Source organism: Sturnira hondurensis, unplaced genomic scaffold (genome assembly GCF_014824575.4).
Source record: "Sturnira hondurensis isolate 20B ecotype Veracruz unplaced genomic scaffold, ASM1482457v3 Scaffold0011378, whole genome shotgun sequence".
In the NCBI taxonomy this organism is placed as follows: Eukaryota; Metazoa; Chordata; class Mammalia; order Chiroptera; family Phyllostomidae; genus Sturnira; species Sturnira hondurensis.
The window spans coordinates 6,814,054-6,832,447 of NW_028084009.1; positions in this window are offsets into that span (position 1 = coordinate 6,814,054).

Consider the following 18,394-nt stretch of genomic DNA (forward strand, 5'->3'; position numbering starts at 1 on the left):
TTCCGCCATCACCCTTCCCCGGCAGATCCCCCAACACCTAGTTCCTCCATCACAACATCTGCTTGTCTTTTTCTTAGCACTTACCACTCTCAGGTCATCTTGTTTATCTGTTTAAGTGCCACTCAATTTAAGCCCTTGAGGGCAAGGATCTTGTCGGTCTTGCTGAGAAATGGTTCTCAGTACCTTGCCTATAATAAAGGCTCAATGATTACTTATTGAAAAACACAATAATCAATAATTAGCTGTGGGGTGAGTGAATTACTGACAGCATCTAGTTTATCTGTTCAGCCTCCACAAGACCGTAAGCCTTGGAGGGTGAGGCTCTTGTCAGACTTGTTCGATGGTTCCTACATAATAATGTACCTACATAATACGAATTTGTTGCATAAATGAGTGAATGACTAAAACGTGAGGGGGCAGGAGGGAATGGATGGCATGGGTTACATCCACAGATGAATTTTGTTTAGTGGGCAGACTACCTGGCCCTGGTCTCCGGACAAGCCCTCCCTCCCCTGGCCCGTCTCCTGCCCCACCACATTCCACAACCTTGTGCCCTCAACAGAAAACCCGACCTTTGAAAAAGATGGCTGTGGAGGAAAATCTTTTCATCTGGTTACTTAGAAGCTAGTGAGAAGCACCACCTCATTTTCTTAGCTCATTTGTTAAAAACAAATAAAAGGCAGGTAAATTTGGGAGGGAGGATATTTAGAAAAAGTAGCTGAAGTTCTTTATATAGAAAGAAACAGAACAATTACATTAGGAAGGAAATAATGTGGTTAGGTAGTTGCTAAGTGCAATTTGTGGTGCCTAGGACTTAAAAAAAAAACAACAAAAAACAAAAAAACGAACCCTACAGTACTTAGAGTGAATTCTTGGTGGTGGTGGGTGAGGTGATGCTTTAAGGCTTGCTGATCGTGCTTCAGCCTTGATTAAGACGTGAGGTTAATATTGCTGGGTGTTAACACCCGGGTTCAGAAACCCTGAGCACAGAACAGCCTGTACCTGCTATTCCTGGGCCTCCCAGAAGCCTGCACCACCAGGGATTCCCCTTCTGTTTATTTTGAAGAATGTTATTCTGCCTGTTCCTCCTCCCTCACTCCCCTACCCCAGTTCAACATTTCTGTTTTTTTGGCTTTTTGTGTTTAAGTCATGAAAATTAAATGACACCTCTCTTCCACCCATACTCTATCAGTCCACTTTACTTCCTGGATCTGGGGGGATGGGGGTAGGGGCACAGAGGGGTGGAGATCCAGGACCAGAACATCTTTTCCGGGTGTCCCCAAGTGGATAAACTAACACTTGGTACTTGAACTTGGAGAGCAAGACCTTTACCTACATTACCTCCTGGAGACTCATTTAGAAACACCCAAAGGAATTGAATGAATGGTTTTCAGATGCCAACACATCGGATCACTAAACTCCCTCCCACAGAATCGGGGACGTCATTATCAGGTCATTAGCTGGGAATTAAGTAGGTGACTGGCTCTGATGGGCCTTGTTCTTGGGATGACTCACATTCCCCAGATCCCCACGCCCTTTCCTGGGGACAGAGAGGGAAGATTGCAGGGGTGGCTCCTACCTGTGAGGACCTTTGCATCTGGCTGAGGAGCCAAAACCCAATCAAGGAGTAGCTAGAAGATATTTAGAATGAGCCTAGGTGTGTAGAGTAGAGAGACCGGCGCCTGACCTGTGGCCCTTGTGTGCGTGACAGTGGGCGGAGCATCTCTCAGAACCACAGCAAAGCCTTTGGCAGAAGCGGGGAGGCCAGGGGTGGGTAAGTGAGGGCACACTCCGCAGCACCTGGGGCAGAGGGCCCACATGAGTGCAACCGGGATCAGGCCTGCAGGAGAAGGCAGCAAGCCCTGCTGCTCCGGTGTCAGTCAGGGCCCCCGCCCCGTTTTTTTTGGACTTTGGTCATCAACATGCAACTTGCTGGACCTTCATACCGCCCGTTCCATTATTACTTAATCTTTTAGATCCACTTCTTACAAATACACTTTAAATAAAACTTTTTCTGTCAATAGAAAATCAGTATTTTTCCCCCTGATATATGCTAAGGACTGTGAATGGAAAACAGTAAGCTCCCAGCCACCTTTCAGATTCTAGTAGCGGACATGTCTGACTTTGGGGTCTATTCCCCAGCTTCGTAGCTACTTTTGACTTCTACTCACCGTCTTCAAACTCCAAACCCAGCCTTTCCTCCGAACCTCTCGGCAGTGACCTTCATCTCTGAGTTCACCACGGACTCCAACTTTCCTCCTCTGCTCTTTAAAGTGTCTTTGTATTCTCACTGGTGCTCTCTGGACTTCTTCTGGATTCAGAGAACGTGTTCTTCCTCCTGTCTGATCTTTTTGCCTTTGTTCCCTTCATTTTTTTTTTTCATTCAGCAAACAGCCACGATCACCTATTCCAGGCCATCCCTGTCCCCAAGGAGCTGACGCTGCACCAGCCGTTCTCAAATGGGGTGATTTCCTGGGGGGGACGTTGGGCAGCGTCTGGAGTCAGTGACTGATTAGCTAAGCATGGGAGAGACCCCCTGACAGACCCATCAGGTCCTTGAATGTTTCTGCAGTGTTCTCTGTCCAAAACCTTTGGGCTGCAAAATCCAAACACATTGTGTAAGTGCTTTTTACAGTTTGGTGGGGAAATGATGGCAAAAACGAAGCGCTTGGTTCATTCGAGGTAATCAGAAGTTGCACAAAGTTACAGTGTAACCTGAGTTTTGTGTGTGAGTATATATATGTGTATATATCTCTCTCATACTATATAAACATGTCATAATATATATGCATCACTACAAATATGCATATGTATGTATATGTGTGTGTGCATGTGTAAATAAGCTGACTATCATCATTTTATATTTCCTTTATCAGGATGAAGTCTCAGCCACAATTTTTGTTTTTCATGGTTTACTATGAGATTTTGGTGTTGGTTTTAAGTAGATTCGGGGGGCTTATTGGGCACCGGTTGTGCACAAAAAGTGAGAGGTTTTTTTAGACCGCAAGGGCTGGGACTGCATAGGAAGATCAGCTAGGAGAAGATTCACAAGGACTTAGGGTGAGAGGCAGCTGGGCCTGAGGTGGAAGGAGAGGAGGGGGCCTGAAGCGCGTCGGGAAGCCCCCTGGTGACTCTGTGCACCAGGGGGGAACCAGGTAACCCTCGCCAAGTGGAGAGCCAGAGCCTGTGCGGCCACAGGGTGAGCCAGAGAGGAGGGACCTGACCGGGCCGGCCACATCCCACGGTTTCTCCTCTCTGGGCCGCTGCACTGGCCGGGGGGACGGAGGGACCAGGGCGCCGGGGCTGCTCAGAGCCCGCCTGCCCCCTTCTGCAAAGGGGACCTCCCGTTTCAGGAATCTCGTGTTACTTCTAATTTAACAACTATCTCTAGTCAAATTCAATTTTGTTCCCATTAGTGATGGAAGATTTCGAGTAATTGTCCAGAATTTCCAATTAACTTGATCTCCCCCGTCTCATTTTTCTGTTTACCTAAGTATCTAACCCAGTTATCCCTGAATTCCTGGCATAAGAAATGAATCTCTTCCCTGGGGAGAGGACTTTGGCTATTCCAGTAATTCCTTATCCTGAGAAATTAAGGGTAATTTCTTAAAGCTAAATCAATTTGTCTTATTAGCAGCCTTCCTATAAGAGGCAGTCCATATCGAAATTAGCTCCACTTTCTCTCCATGCTAAAAGCTTTTGCTGCGAACAGCTCCCTCACACACACTCTCAGGCACGGAGGTACAAAAACTGGCCGCAGATTCTCACCAGCACAATAAAAGTGTCATCCTTGCCCACGTGCCCCAAGATGAACAGTTCTGTAATCCCTTAGTTCCCATTTGTTACTGTGGATTTTTGGTCTCTCTGACCACACCGGACCCTGACAGAGGAAGGTGACACTCTGCCCCGAGCTTCACCCCTTTTCTGAGACACATCACGAAGTTTATAAAAGGGGGACAGGGCCTGGCTCTTTGCTCTCTGTGGGCTGGGCAGTCTCCTCCATTTTGCTGGAGAAAAATTGGCTCTCTCCTGGCTGGAGACCAAAAGACCAAACCAGAAACAGAGCAGGCCTTGGAAGGGCTCCCTTTCTGGGACCCTCATCCACAGGGGACTTTGGGGACAGGGGATGACAAATGCAGCTGCCTAGTGGCCTGGGACCAGTTCAGACAGCTCCTTTTTGGGTGGTCAACTCTGGCACGACTTTATCTCGATGACCTTTTGGATATAACACCTTGGTGGCCAACAATGGAGAACACGGAGGGGGACAACGGTTAGGGCCCGCGCCCACTTCCCGAGAGCATTCAGCTGCCTGAAGTTTCAAAGGCCCAACTGTCCCCTCTTTCAAGGCCCTGGGGTCCATCCCACTCAATAAGCAGTGAGCAGGAGGATCCCGGGATGGATGGATACCTTGTCCTTCTCCAAAGCTGCTCCTTGCACGTACTTATATTCTCTCATTTGCCAGGGCAACATCCTGGGACCAGAGGAAGGAGGGACGATCACTCCTGTTTACAGCAAAAACATGGAAGCAGATTGGCGTTCGGGCCTCCCAGCCTCACCCTCTCCCCACTGGATGTGGTGTGGGCCCAGGGGGCAGGGTGGGTGTGTGGCCCCCACGTGGAACTTGGGCAATGTGATGTGCTTGCTGGTTTCCCAGGCTCTAGGTGGCCAGGCCAGCCCCAGAGGGACCCAAATGCTCAACATCTCGGCGCGAGACCTGCCAGGCCACCCTTACTCCTCCCGTAGGGAGGTGGGCGGGTTGTGCCGCTGTGTGTGGCAGGGGGAGTGTGGGGTTGTTGCTGGGTTCTACTCATAGGGTTTGGGTAGAGTCAGCTCTCTGCTTTATCACAGTCTTCTGAGGAAGGCCATTCGGCAGAACCGTGACATGCGTTACGGATGTTTGAGAAATTATGTCACAAACAAGCACAGAAGGTCGGAAGTCGGTTGCTAGTCATGAACCATCATGGAGAGACTCGCGTGGCCCTTTAAAAAAATACACGATTCCGTCACCCAGTCCCAGCCCCCCCATACAGTTGCCTCTCACATGCCCCCTACTGGGTACCTGGCTCACAACCCAGGACGGTGTGACACCGTGGGGCACACTGAGCAACTTAGCACGCAGGCAGAAGGCTCCGGAATGCGGCGCCGGGGGGGAACATTCAGGGGTTCTTCCCTGCGGCCCCGGGAACCAACAATATTGGACGACGGGCACCTGTGCACCCGGCAGGGACCGCTTCCTCTGCTTCCCCGGGAGCCTGTTTCTCCCTAAGTGGCTGATTCGGTCAGTTCATGGCAGAGAGGATCCTGGGTGCCCAGCCTCACTGCTCTGTGGAGACACCTTTATGTACCTGCGCGTCGCGGTGGGAAGGAAAAGACGACCCACGGGTGTGGACAGGAGAGTGCTCCCCCCATGGGCTCTCGGGCCTCCTGCCGAAGAGAACCACTCAAAACGAAAGAAACCAAACCAAACCAAAGCAAGGAGCATGCCCTCTCCATCTCCACGGCTGCTCCCCGACTGAGAAACGGCTCTGCGCACGTCTGGATGCCCCCACGGTGTCCGAAATTGGCCACGAGGCGTTTCCATGAGGCCATAGCCAACGCAGTCGCTCGAGACTGGGAAGCAAACCAAACACCGCCTCCCCCGCCCTGCCCCTCCGCCCTGCACTCAGTGTGGGTGGAGCCTGGGGGCCAGAAGAATCTGGGATTTTGGTCTTCTTCATTCTGGCGGGAGCCCTGGGACAAAGGGCCACTTGGAGATGTGGCCGGTCTGCTGTGCGGGCCCCTGACCAGGCCTGGTGCTGGACACGGGACACGGCGCCTGCTCATGAGTGCCTGTGGAGTGAATAAAGGAATGAGGCCAAGCCGCAGCCTCAGCACTAGGAGACACCCCGTCTTTTGTGTCGAGGGGGTCCGCAATGGCGCGGCAGGTTTGCGCAGCTGGACGGTCCCCAGAATTTGGAATTTGCGGCAGAGCCTGAAGGTCCCAAAGCCAGAAAGAACACAAAGGTCCTGGGAGAGGACCAGCAGGTGCCCAAGTTGGAGCAGTGCCCCGTGGGCCGGTCTAGGGAGACTGGTCTTGGAGGCCAGAGCAGAGGGAAGCTGGGATGGCATCGTGGGGCACATATAGAGGAAGGGGTGTGCCCGCAGCCCAAACTGGCTTCATCTGGGGGAACAGCTGTGTGCTGGGTCCTAGGGCTAGGGAAACAGTGCCGAGCCCTAGGTCCTTAGTGCCCCAGTGTGTGGCCCTATTAGAAACAGTGCCTGACAGATTGAGTAGGAGGCAACCAGCCAGCCAGCCTATCGCTTTCCTCCTATGTCGCAAATCTAACACCCAAGCGTACCCACATCCACCCTGCTCCTTCCACTCTCCTTCTACACCAGCACAATGAGAAATGCACGCACCGGACCCGCCAGGGAAGAGAGGAAAGTAAGACATCTTCTTAAGGGCCAGGACTGCGAAGCGAAGCGTTGGTTCTAACCGAGAACACGCCCTCCCCTGGATTGTGGGTTTCATTAACCAATGAGGAAAGTGGTTGAGTACTGCAGGCTGAAGTATAGCGAGGCTGTCTCAGGTTCCACACCTGGAGACACCTAGTTGCTGGGGAGACAGAGGCACCAGGACTATGGGTTGATGATCTGCTTATTTTTTTTAAAAGATTTTATTTATTTATTTTTAGAGGGAAGGGAAGGGAGGAAGAAAGAGAGGGAGAGAAACATCATGTATGAGAGAAACGTCAATCGGTTGCCTCTCGCATGCCCCCTGCTGGGGACCTAGCCCACGACCCAGGAATGTGCCCTGATTGGGAATTGAACCAGCGACCTTCCGGTTTGCAGGCCAGGGCTCAATCCACTGAGCCACACCAGCCAAGGTGGGCTGATGATCTTTTGAATGCAGTGCAGTCTACAAATCCAGGCTTCTTCCTCCTGTGACTGGTCCGTCCCCGGAGAGTAATAATATGGAGAAAGCCTGTGGTAAGAGGTCATTTCTGTGGCTTCTCATTTCTTCATACAGCATCAACTGTGTCTCTGAATAAGACCACAGACCCCCAAATAGCTTTAGCAAATATTTACATCAGCCAACTGGTGTCTTAGCACAAATACATTCAGCTATATATTGACGAATTTAACGAGATTAATTAGCATGGAATATTGGTGGTGCATCTATTAAAAACATACTTTGGGTAATTGTGATTTATTTAAAATGCTAATATAAAATCTTTTAAGTGTTATTTAAAATTAACTGGAAAATACAAAAGTCAATAGCTTTCTTTCATATCAACAATGATCCCTGATAAGCAATAGTGGAAAAATTTCATTTAAAATAATCCCAAATATAAATAAATACCTGGGAAGAAACCTTAACACAAGGTGTGCAGGATCTGTGTGAAGAGAACCACAACATTTTTCAGATGAACGAAACGGGAGCTGGACCACAGGAAGGTGCTCCTGGTCAGGAAGGTGCTCCTGAGTGGGGCAATGGAATGTTTAATGCTGTCATTTCTTCCCAAATTGGTTTAATGAAATCCCAAATAAAATCTCAATTGGATGCTTTTGGAACTTCACAACGGGATTCTAATATTTATTGCGAAGAATAAAGAGGTGAGAATAGCCAAGAAATTTTTGAAAAGGCAAAGAAAATACTTGGTATGACCACATTATCCAGCAATAGTAGTTAGTGTGACACTGAGCAAACACGGGTGGAAAGAAATGAATAGCCTTAAAATTCACCTTAGCATGTATGACAGTTTAGCATTTGATTTAAACCGGCATTTCAAGTCAAGGGGAAAGGGTGGGTTAGTATTATAAATGGTTCTGGGGCACTTCGTTAAGCATTTGGAAAAAACAGAAAATTGTATTATCTCAGGCTGTACTCCTAAATCCATTCTAGATTAACTAAAGAGATAAATATTAAAAATCTAATTACTTATACAGGTTCAGCCTCATAAATTGCGCTGACTCACAAATGTAGAAAACATCAAAACAAGATTAAAAAGAAAATATATGAAGCCATTTGCCACAAATATGATGGATTGAGTTAATTTTCTTTATATATAAGAAGACATTTAAACAATTAAAACCCCACTAAAACCACTTTAGAAAATAAAAATATCATTAACAGACAATCTGTAGGAAAAGGGTAAATGGTTAATGGACATGAGGAAAAAAAACCACTCAGCTGTACCGGTGAGCCAACAAATTCAAACGCAAACAGCACACCACTTTGGTCTGATCAATTAGCAGTGATTAAAATATAGATTGCACTCAGAGTTGGCGCACGAGGCACTTTCAGACACTTCTGCATAAAGTACACATTGATACAATCTTTCTGGAAAGCAATTTAGCAGTATCTGCTGGGGGCCCTGCACGTCCCTCTCGGTCTGTGTGATTCGTTGCAGGTATCCGATGTAACAAAGGGGTCACGGCTTGGGACTAAGATGCACGTGGCAGGATTGTGTTTGACAATGTAACACTGTAAAAACTTCAAGGTCCCAAAGGCAATTTACCAGCTGGGTCACGAAGGGCCGGAAGTAGTCTTCGAAGGAGAGGAAGGGGAAAGGGGGGAGTTCTAAGGGAGAATGGGGAGCTCCCGGGGGGTGTGAGGGGTCTGTGAAAGTTCCGTGTGGCCCGTTTGGACCCTGTAGTGTGCTCTGCCAAGGGTGACGTGAGGTGTGTAGAGGGAGGGGGAGGAGGAGAGTTCCAGAAGCTCCCGTGTCCTTGTCCATGTTCCTCGTGAGAACGGAAGGTGTACGAATTGTGTGTTGGTCTTCTTGACATCTGCCCAAGTTCCCAGTAGGCGCTTGGTAAATGTGTTAGTCAATCAACACACAGATTTCTTTCAGAAGTTGAGTGGCTCTGAGCTCCACGTTATTGGGTCACGTTATGCCACAGCCCAGATGAAAATCCAGCGACGTTTCTGAGGGAGAAAATGAATCAAGACTCTTCCTAAGTAATGTGATCAATTTATTTTTATGACATACATTAAATGATATTTTAAAACAGACTTGTCTGGGCTTCAGTCAGCAGGGGGTGCACCAATGCTGGAAATTCTAACGTTAACGAAGAATAACACGTATTTATTAATCTACGGCTTTAGAATCCTGTTTACTAGTTCCTTGGTGTCCCTCTTTTTGCTCAAAAACCACAATAATTTTTTATTTCTTATTTCCACACACACCACTAGTAGGTAAACAATGCCTCAAATCCACCAGTTACACACTTGAGTTTTAACACGTGTTAATTTAATATTGCTATTTATTCTTAGTTGTTAAAAGTAAGTGTGCCATTTTTAAAAAGTGTTATATAAAGAAGAGTTTAAATGGTGCTTATTATTTACACAGGACAAATTTCCCATCAGAATAGGGGAGAAAGTACTAAAAAATGGAGGTGATATTTCAGTCGTCCATGTGGACACTAACGCTATAACTGGAAAAAGAATGATAGTAATCTTAAGAGAAGGGACACCTCATAAAGCATTCATTAAAGAAAGAATTTGCTATTGGGATATTATTTTCTCAAGTTACCCCATGAAACAGAACTGACATGATGCTATGATTTATTGAAATTTCCAAAAAAAAAAAAACCCACCAAAAACCAGAGCTGTATAGAAGAGTTGAAGGGAAAGTACAATGAGGTTTGTATACAGTAGTTTCGGCATAAAAAAAAAAAAAACTTGAAAGGTGTATTTAAAAATGGAAGACGAAAGCTACAGTCCAGTCCTGGAATGGTAAGCCTTGAGATGAAGACATTCAAAAAATAGGAATCGGCATTTGATAAAAGACAAATGAACAGTTACGGAATTCAAGAAAGCACGTGCTGAACAGGAACAGAGAGCCATCTGTGTGCACATGTGAAGGGGAGTTTGGCAACCCAGGGGGTGTCTAAATCTCATCAGGCAATGCTGTGCCCTTCTGGGGATGAGGACATAGCCGGCAGCAGGGTCTTCTTCCTCCCAGTTTCTCTGCAACGTCCACCAAGTGGCTGGAGACAAAGGAAGACCTCAGCTCCAAACACGATCAGGGAGGCAAATCAAATTCAGTACACAGTTTTACACCTTCCGCCGAAGGAAAAAAGAATGACACTCAAGTAAGAAAAACACCACGTGGAACTGAAAGACTATGAGGTTCGAAAGGGACCATAGAAGGCATTTCAGCATGTGCTGCTGGTGAACCACATGCTTTTAAAGGCCGCAGAGACAGCCCACGACGTTGTTTCTACAAGGATGTAGCAGTGGTGATGAGTGTAGGGAAGGAAAGGTTGCCATAGTCCCACCAATGAACTCGAGACAGAACATAGCAAGTGAAACAAGGGGGTAGTTACACAGAGGTAAACAGTACATCCTTCAGATATCACCATGGTGAATTTATATGCACCAAATAACACAGCAATAAAACACACAAAGCAAAGAATGGAATAGCTTTGAGTAAAAACTAACACAAATTCAGTTATACAGGACTATTAAATTCCTCATCATCAAAACCATGGCAAGTAAAATAGACAACACCCTGTAGTTTATAAATGAGATGTAGTTTCTTTAGAATTACTTAAGGGCACTCACGAATTTTTGTCACTGGCTAGTTAATTATAAAATTAAATAAGTGAACTTCATCAGAGCATTCACAGGCTCCATTCTAACCAAAATACAATTAAAAGTTGACATTAAAAGGCTTAAGAATAAACAAACAAAATTTCAATTTACTCTGATATTTTAAAATAATCTTCTAAAGAACAACTGGGACAATGACAAAAATCAAGAACTCAATAAGACAACTTAGAAAATACTAATACTAATACACATGTCAAAATAAAGCATAGAGAAAATATCAATAAGAGCTTTAAATGTTTTATTGTTAAAATTAAAAAATAAAGTAAATAAATTATTTAACTTAATATCTTAGTGAAGGAAAAAGTACAATATAAGAAATAAAAAGATAAAGTCATAAATTGGAAAGCATAAATTAAAATACAAAAGAGCAAATGCTGATTTCTTGAATTTTTAATAACATAGACCAAGTTCTGAGAGCTGATCAAGAAAAACTCCAAAACATATAAAAACAGAAATCAGAAAAGAGGTAGAAACTTTATTGTAATAAAAAGTATTAGCAAAAATATCTACAGGTATGCCACTGTATTTGCAGTTCTGAAAGAAGTGGATAATTTCACTAAAAATTAAAAATTCCTAAAATTGACGTAAGACAAAGAAAATCTTTAGAGATTGATGGAAGAAAGAAGTCAGAAGTCATCAATGAACTATTTCAATTTCAGTGAAAAGGCTCTGTATCAGAGTGAATTTTAAAAATGTGTAAAGAAATAGGTTACACTGTGTTACAAAGTGTGCTCCTCACAGAGAAACACCTGACACACCTCTGATAAGGATAAACACCCAGACAACTAGCCAATGTCATGAAGATAGACGAGAAAATCCTAAATAAAACCCATCCAAAGAGCATGGCCTTACAAAGTAAAATGTACCCCTGAAATGCAAGGACGGTTCAATCACGAAGTCTTATATCACATTAATAAATTAAATAAAAATCTCTATATGGTCATTTCCATAGAACTAAAAATTAATTTGAAAAATTCAACATGTGTTCCAGAGATACATTATTTTTTTAAAAAGACTAGAAGTATACTTTATTAATATATTATGAGAAACATTTTCCAAATCAAGAGACAATGAAAAAACCTAGAAACATTTCTTCAAATGGAATTAAATGCTGCCTTAATTTAATGCTGTTTGGGGGTATAGGTTCAATACATTAAGAACCAAAATCCAGACATAAGAAGAATGCATATCAGGCCTACTGAGACAAAACACTAAATTTCAGGAGAAAGCGTAAATGTACTACAAAACCTTGCAAGATGTAGAAGAAATGTCTAAAATCGATGGCATTCTTATGCACTAGGGTTAACATTTCATTTAATTCTATCAAGAAAGAAATTTTAACAGGAAAATTAATTGCAGGCTTATTTGGAATGAACAAGGGATGGGGCATGAAAAATAACGCAAAACCTCCCGGAAAGTCCAATAGAAGATGAGATAGTGCGGAGCAGCGTGGCGTTTTGGAAGAGAATAAATATTTGGGGGATGAGGAGTCTCCTCAAGTCCAACGCGAGTCCCTAGATGACGTTAAACAGAGCAAACAAATGAAAGCCACCCAAGTAAGTAATTAGAATATTCCTCAGGAGAGAATGGCCATCAGAAAATATAAACGAGCCGGGGAGGTGGATTTCCTGTGATGCCATCGAAGCTTCAGCCTCTCTGTCCTCAGTGTGGGGACCGCCCCGGTGTCTAGGAAGCAGTTCTAGCAGTGTGTTCTCATGACCGTGTGTTTTTGTAAATTTTGCAAAAGGAAATATATTTTCTTTATGAGCCCTGCCCCTTCAAAGATTTCATTCTGCCCTGCCTGGTGTAGCTCAGTGGATTGAGTACAGGTGTGCGAACCACACGATCGAGGTTCGATTCCCAGTCAGGGCACATGCCTGGTTTGCAGGCCAGTTCCCAGCAGGGCACTCATGAGAGGCAACCATGCATTGATATTTCTCTCCTTCTCTCCTTCCCTTCCCCTCTAAAGATAAATAAATAAAATCATTTAAAAAGAGATTTAATTCTATCATGCCAGTTGTAAAAGTATGCTATACACCTACAGTAATTCCAAAGGTTACAAAAAAAAAGAAAGATAAAGAGGAACAAAAAAGGAAAAAAGAAACAAAACTATCCCCCCAAAATGAAAACAATAACAAAAACAAACCAAAACAAAACAAAGAGAAACCCATCCAAACAAAAAAAGGTTATCTAAGTGGCATAGAAAAATCAATCAATAGAACAGAAAAATAGCTGGAGATAAATCCATTGATAGGAAAATTGTGACCATGTGAGAAAGCGTCACAAAAACGTGATGAATGGATGAATCATTTAATGTCCAGCATTGGCTGACAGTCTGGATGATGACGTCTGAGGTGTTAACAACAGCCTGGTTTGGGCGGGAGAAGAGATGCTGGGCGTCTCCGCCAGGGGGCAGTGGACAGGTGGCTGTGGATAGTCCAGCCGTGGCTTAAATTAGGGAATTGGGACGCTCACATTAGGTCTCCGTGTTCTAATACGTTGAACTTCAGATGGATTAGTCCTTCAGACATCAGGTACTTGATTCTAACCAGATATTTGGAAGAGCAATACAACTTTCTAAGGGCTGAACCAAACATTTGACTATAGGTATACCACTTTTAAAAATGAAAATGATCAGGGCACATGCCTGGGTTGCAGGCCAGTTCCCAGCAGGGGACGCACGAGAGGCAACCATACATTGATACTTCTCTCCTTCCCTTCCCCTCTAAAGATAAATAAATAAAATCTTTAAAAAAGAAATAAAAATGAAAATGAGGAAAATCAGGAAGGACACAAGTGTCTGGGGGGGGAGGTGGGAATGAAATATGACAAAGGGTTAGTATTTAAAGAAGAAGCCACTTCAATATATACCAATGAAATGGGAAGTCCAATAAACAAAGAGGTAAAGTTCCTAAGTAGACAACGTACAAAAGAACAGGGATTAAACAAACAGATGGAAAAATGTTGGGCTTTCCTACAAATTCACAAAAGCTAAGAAAAGAAAAGGACAACGGAACGCTATGTGGCAACAGGGGCCCCGAAGACAGGTCACAGCGGCAGAAACGGTCAACGAGATGATGCGTAGGCGCTGGGATGGCTGCAGTCACCCTGGCGACCGAGCGTGTTGCAGGCGATAACTTCCCTTTGAGCAGAAGCGAAAGGAACATGTCGGCAATACTAAAAACAGAATGATGGAAACGTCTCTCCTTCCCTCCTCCACCATCCCACGTTTGAGAAAACGGCAGACGGAAGTGTGAGTGCATAAACAGGGTAATCGATTGCAGGTTTGAGTCCCGATTTCAATCCCCAGGAAAGTTGTTCAGATTCCCTCTGCTCCTCAGTCGCCTCATTTGCCAAGCTGGGATTGGGCTGTGTTCCTCCGTGGGTTCCAGAGAGGATCAAACTCAGTCGTGCTCATACAAACTGAAAAGGCGCTTTGGACCTGTGTACACGGGCTTCAGTTTTCTTATCTGTAACGTGGGGATTATAGCACCTCTCTCACAAGCGTGTTGCCATATTGAAATTGGATATTGCACGTGCACATTCATTCATTCGTTCATTCAACCACCAGGGTCCAGTGGTTCCAGGGTGTTGCAACTATAGGTTGGCATTGGCCACCTTGGCGTGAGCCAGGCAAGCCCAGCCCAGCATCCTGTGCCCACCAGAGCTGAGTCCGAGGACTAGCTTGTCCTAGGGCCCTCATGACAGATGTGTTGACAAGGAGAGACATGCTGGGGTTCACTCGCAGTTCTGCCTGTTTGGGGGAGAGCTCGCCGGTGCCCCTCACAGGAAACTTCACGTCTGTGCGCCCTCTCTGGGCTCTCTGCACAGACAAGGGGTTCAACTCCACGCTCCGTCCGTCGCGGGCCGGCAGGATGCATGCAGACATGTTTCCAGGACGGGCTTAAAGGAATAACCTGAAGTCACTCAATGGCCTGCACAAGGCGAGTGACTGAGCAAGTGGCGTTGTAATTACTCAGCAGACTCGGCAGCTATTAAAACGGTCAATTAGGGGGATCATGAAAGACAGAGAAGTATTTGGGGTAATCCGACACGGGCGACAAACACGCCATACAAAACTGCACGTGTGTACTTCAGAATGACAACTGCGTGTGTGTCCAAAGGGAAAGCAGGGGGTGGGAAACACGCTTTTTGTTCAGGCAGGGAGGGGGACTCTGGGTGAATTTTTAAAATCCCGTTCGTGATTGGAAAATACCGTGTTAGCAATAAAAAAGCAATAACAGTGAGAAAGAAAATGGCCGCTGTGTAGAGAGAAAAAACCAGGCAATTTCCTTTAATTTTTTCGTTGCAGTATCTGTAACTTACAAAGAGTAAATTTACACGTGCGTAACCTCCACGCAAATCAATCAAAGTGTAGGACAATTAAAAACAAGCGATTTTCCCCAGGGGAACAAGAGTGAGGGTGGACGGAGAACTCACAGAAGATATTATTTTGCGTAAAGACACCCCTGGGTCCCCAGCAGGAAGGTAAAATGTTGGAACGGAGGAAGCCGGTAAGAGAAGCCCCAGCCCCTGATAAGGGGGAGTTCAGAAGTCGGCAGATTTTCCAAGGCAAACAATAGGAGGAGACTTTTGCCTCCCTTTACACTAAAAGCCTCAAATGGAAGCAAATTACTTTAGAACGATGACATGCGCTATGCACAAGTACAGATCCAGTGCCCCCGCCAGCCCTGCATCAGGCTCAAGTGCAGGATAAGCAAGGCCGCGGAGACCCCTCAGACTGGTAACGGGGCTCTGGGGGCCGCCCCTCTCCGGAAAGGGGCTGGGCAGAGAGAGGACCCTCCAAGAACCAGCTGGCAAACGGGGAGCCTCTGCTTGTCTTTCCCCCCTGCCTTCCTCCTTCCCTTTGCTTCCCTCCAAAATATAAATCCATGTTTCTCTATTCCTCTCACAGCTCTCCTGACTCCCAGGCCACAGACTCTGACATCTTCTGCAATTTCACAGTGTTTTCTTTTCCGTGGGTAATTTATCCGGAGTGTTGGCTGGGCTGTCTTATCTTCCTTCCTCGACATGGTCTCCTAAATTGCTTCAGCCCATCCTCACCTCTCCCGAGACAGGAGACAGGCACGAAGCCGGCCGGAGCACGGCCGGTGTGGGTGTGGGTGGAGTGACTGCTCCAGGAAGCAGGATGAGTCACCGAGGCGAGGGGGGGTGAGGAGGAGGAGGAGGAGGGCGAGGATGGTAGGGCTTGGGCTCCTGGCAGATGTGCGCAGGTCGGGGAGTCCTGACGTCAGGCCCCGAGCCAGTCTTTAAAAATAGTGAGGTTCCTCTGTGCCTCAGAATGATTCGGTGGATTGGGGTGGGGGGTGCTTAATGGAGGGTGGCAGCTGATATTGCCTCCTGGAAAGGAATTCACAGTTGGCCTGAGGAGGAGCCCGAGCGGCCCCACAGAAGAGACTCCCAGGTGCTCTACGTATCCGGAAACTCCTTAGAACTGTCGGGAGAGGCCTGCCCAGTTTCCGAACAAGGCAACTGCAGAACATTGCTGGGGACAGTGACTGGCCGGGGTACCTGGCCCCTGCTCCTGGTCACTAGCCTCTCTCCCAGGGCAGTGACCCTGGGCCCGTGGGGAGTCCGTTTCCTGCTTTGGGACAAATAACACATCTCTGGTGTGTCCTCACTGGAAGAAACTCAGGGCCGGGTGTCAGTCCTGGGTCCGGATGACGGATCCTGTCGCTTTGGGGGAGCTGTCGGAGTGAAGGGCCCAGAAAAGCGGACCTGAGTTAGGTGTGCTTTCTGTTGCATAACACACCTGGCCGGGACTGTCCGGGCTGCTTCATTCATATGGGCCGGATACAACCTGCCTTACGCAGGACCTGCTTTAATGAATCTAATTGTTCTTCTCCCTTGGATGGAAAATAGAAATATATTAGTTAAGTGCTCCAGATGCCACCTTTCCGGAAAGTCTTCCTGACATCTCTATGATGAGGTGATTAAATTCTTCAGTGACTGATTCTAGGCAAGCATATAATCACAAAAATCATATTTAAACATTCCCAAAGCTGGACACAGAGCTGACATTTAATAAATACCAAATAACTATTCGGATCACATCAGTAGTTCTAAATTCAAACTAATTCTGTAATATTAATAATAAAAATAATCACCTGCGGAAATTGTTTTTTTTTTGTTTTCTTTTGGTGATTCACACGCTTGCGGTAATAAGTGTAAAAATAGGATTCGCCTCCTGAATAAAAATGTTCTATTTATAAGAGCCAAGCAAGGCCAACAATTAAACACTGCACTTCTTCAAAGTATAGTCTTTAATCTTAGTCTTTTTATAAAATTAGCTCTAATTTTTTTAAATGATAAATAGTACAGGAAGCTGGAGAGCCTACTTAAAAAAAGTAATTTGAAGCAACTCAGTAACAAGAACAAACAAGCTAATTTCAGTTTCTGCTGTTTGTCATTATATATTATCAAGCCGTTGCCATAAATTCGGAGCTGAGGGTAGCACACATAATTTTTCCTGGTTTATTTCATGTACATTTCATCCATATGACAACAACATCAATGGAGACTTCAGGGTTACACTGGCAAAGGCACAGAGCAGACGAACATGTTTTATTTTCTCCCATTGTGCTTAGCACTATCAGTGAGTTGCAAGGAGGGCTAGCTCCCAGTATCATTTTGTGCTGTGGAGTAGAATGGCAACAATTTATATCCATAAAGCCTCATAAGTTGTTTCAGAAAAAAATCCAGCCACAGAGTGGCACAAATACAAACTATTACAAAAGGGTACGAGTATGGACCACAAAAGAATTTCGGTTGCATTAAATATTTTTTAAGAAAATTTATGTGGGTATTAAGAATGGCAAAGAATCTGACTCTGTAACTGACATTAGGACTCCAGTCCTCTACCACCAACTTAACGTGTCATGGTCTGGGGGGGGGGGGGGGCGGGCGGGGAAGCNCTGGGGGGGGGGGGGCGGGCGGTGAAAGAGATAATTGCATTTTCACGTGAAATCTCGTGCCTTCTTAGAGGGAAGTCACATTCTGAGCCACCCTGAGGAAGAGGCGGTCAGAGCTCTTTCCTTCTGAAAGAATTTGGGAGCACAGATGTGTAATAAACAGGCCGTTATTACACTGAACCGATTTAAAGTCTGCAATGACTTAGAATAGTTTAAAAACGAGATACTTGTAAGAACAGCCTTGCGTTTTCCCCCCAAACTATTCTGAACAATTAATTTGATGGATTAGATGAAACATTCCAACTCTTTATATTGCTAAAGGATAAGTTATAAGGAGATGGGCTCAGGATAAATAAGTTGAATATCCCGATTGGATGATGGAGTAGTGCTTTTCCCTTCGCGATGACAAAATGCTAATCAGGAATGTTTTAAAAGACACACTTTAGAAGGAGATAGCCTAATCCAGAAACTGCCATGCATTGTCTACGATGTCTGGCATATAATTGAAGATCACCTGACATTAGGAGGGACAAGAAACACAACCACTAAGCAAGTAGATCCAAGACTTCATAGAAGAAGACCCAGAGGTCGTCCAGAAATTGGAGTGAGCCAAAGAATTCTTCAAAAATAATGATGATTACCAGGCTAAAGAAAATAGAGACAAATGTGGGCCGAATGGATGGAAAAATGTAGTTTTTAAAAATGAACGAGAATATATCAAGAAGCTTACGGCACTCTGGCTGTGGTCCCCAGCACGCTCTGGGGTCAGGGGTCACATGGCCCTCCGGGTCTTGCTCCCCACCTAAGAAATGATGTTAGGAAGGGTTTGTGTGGCTGTCCCTTTAGGATCTGGGCACTCTAC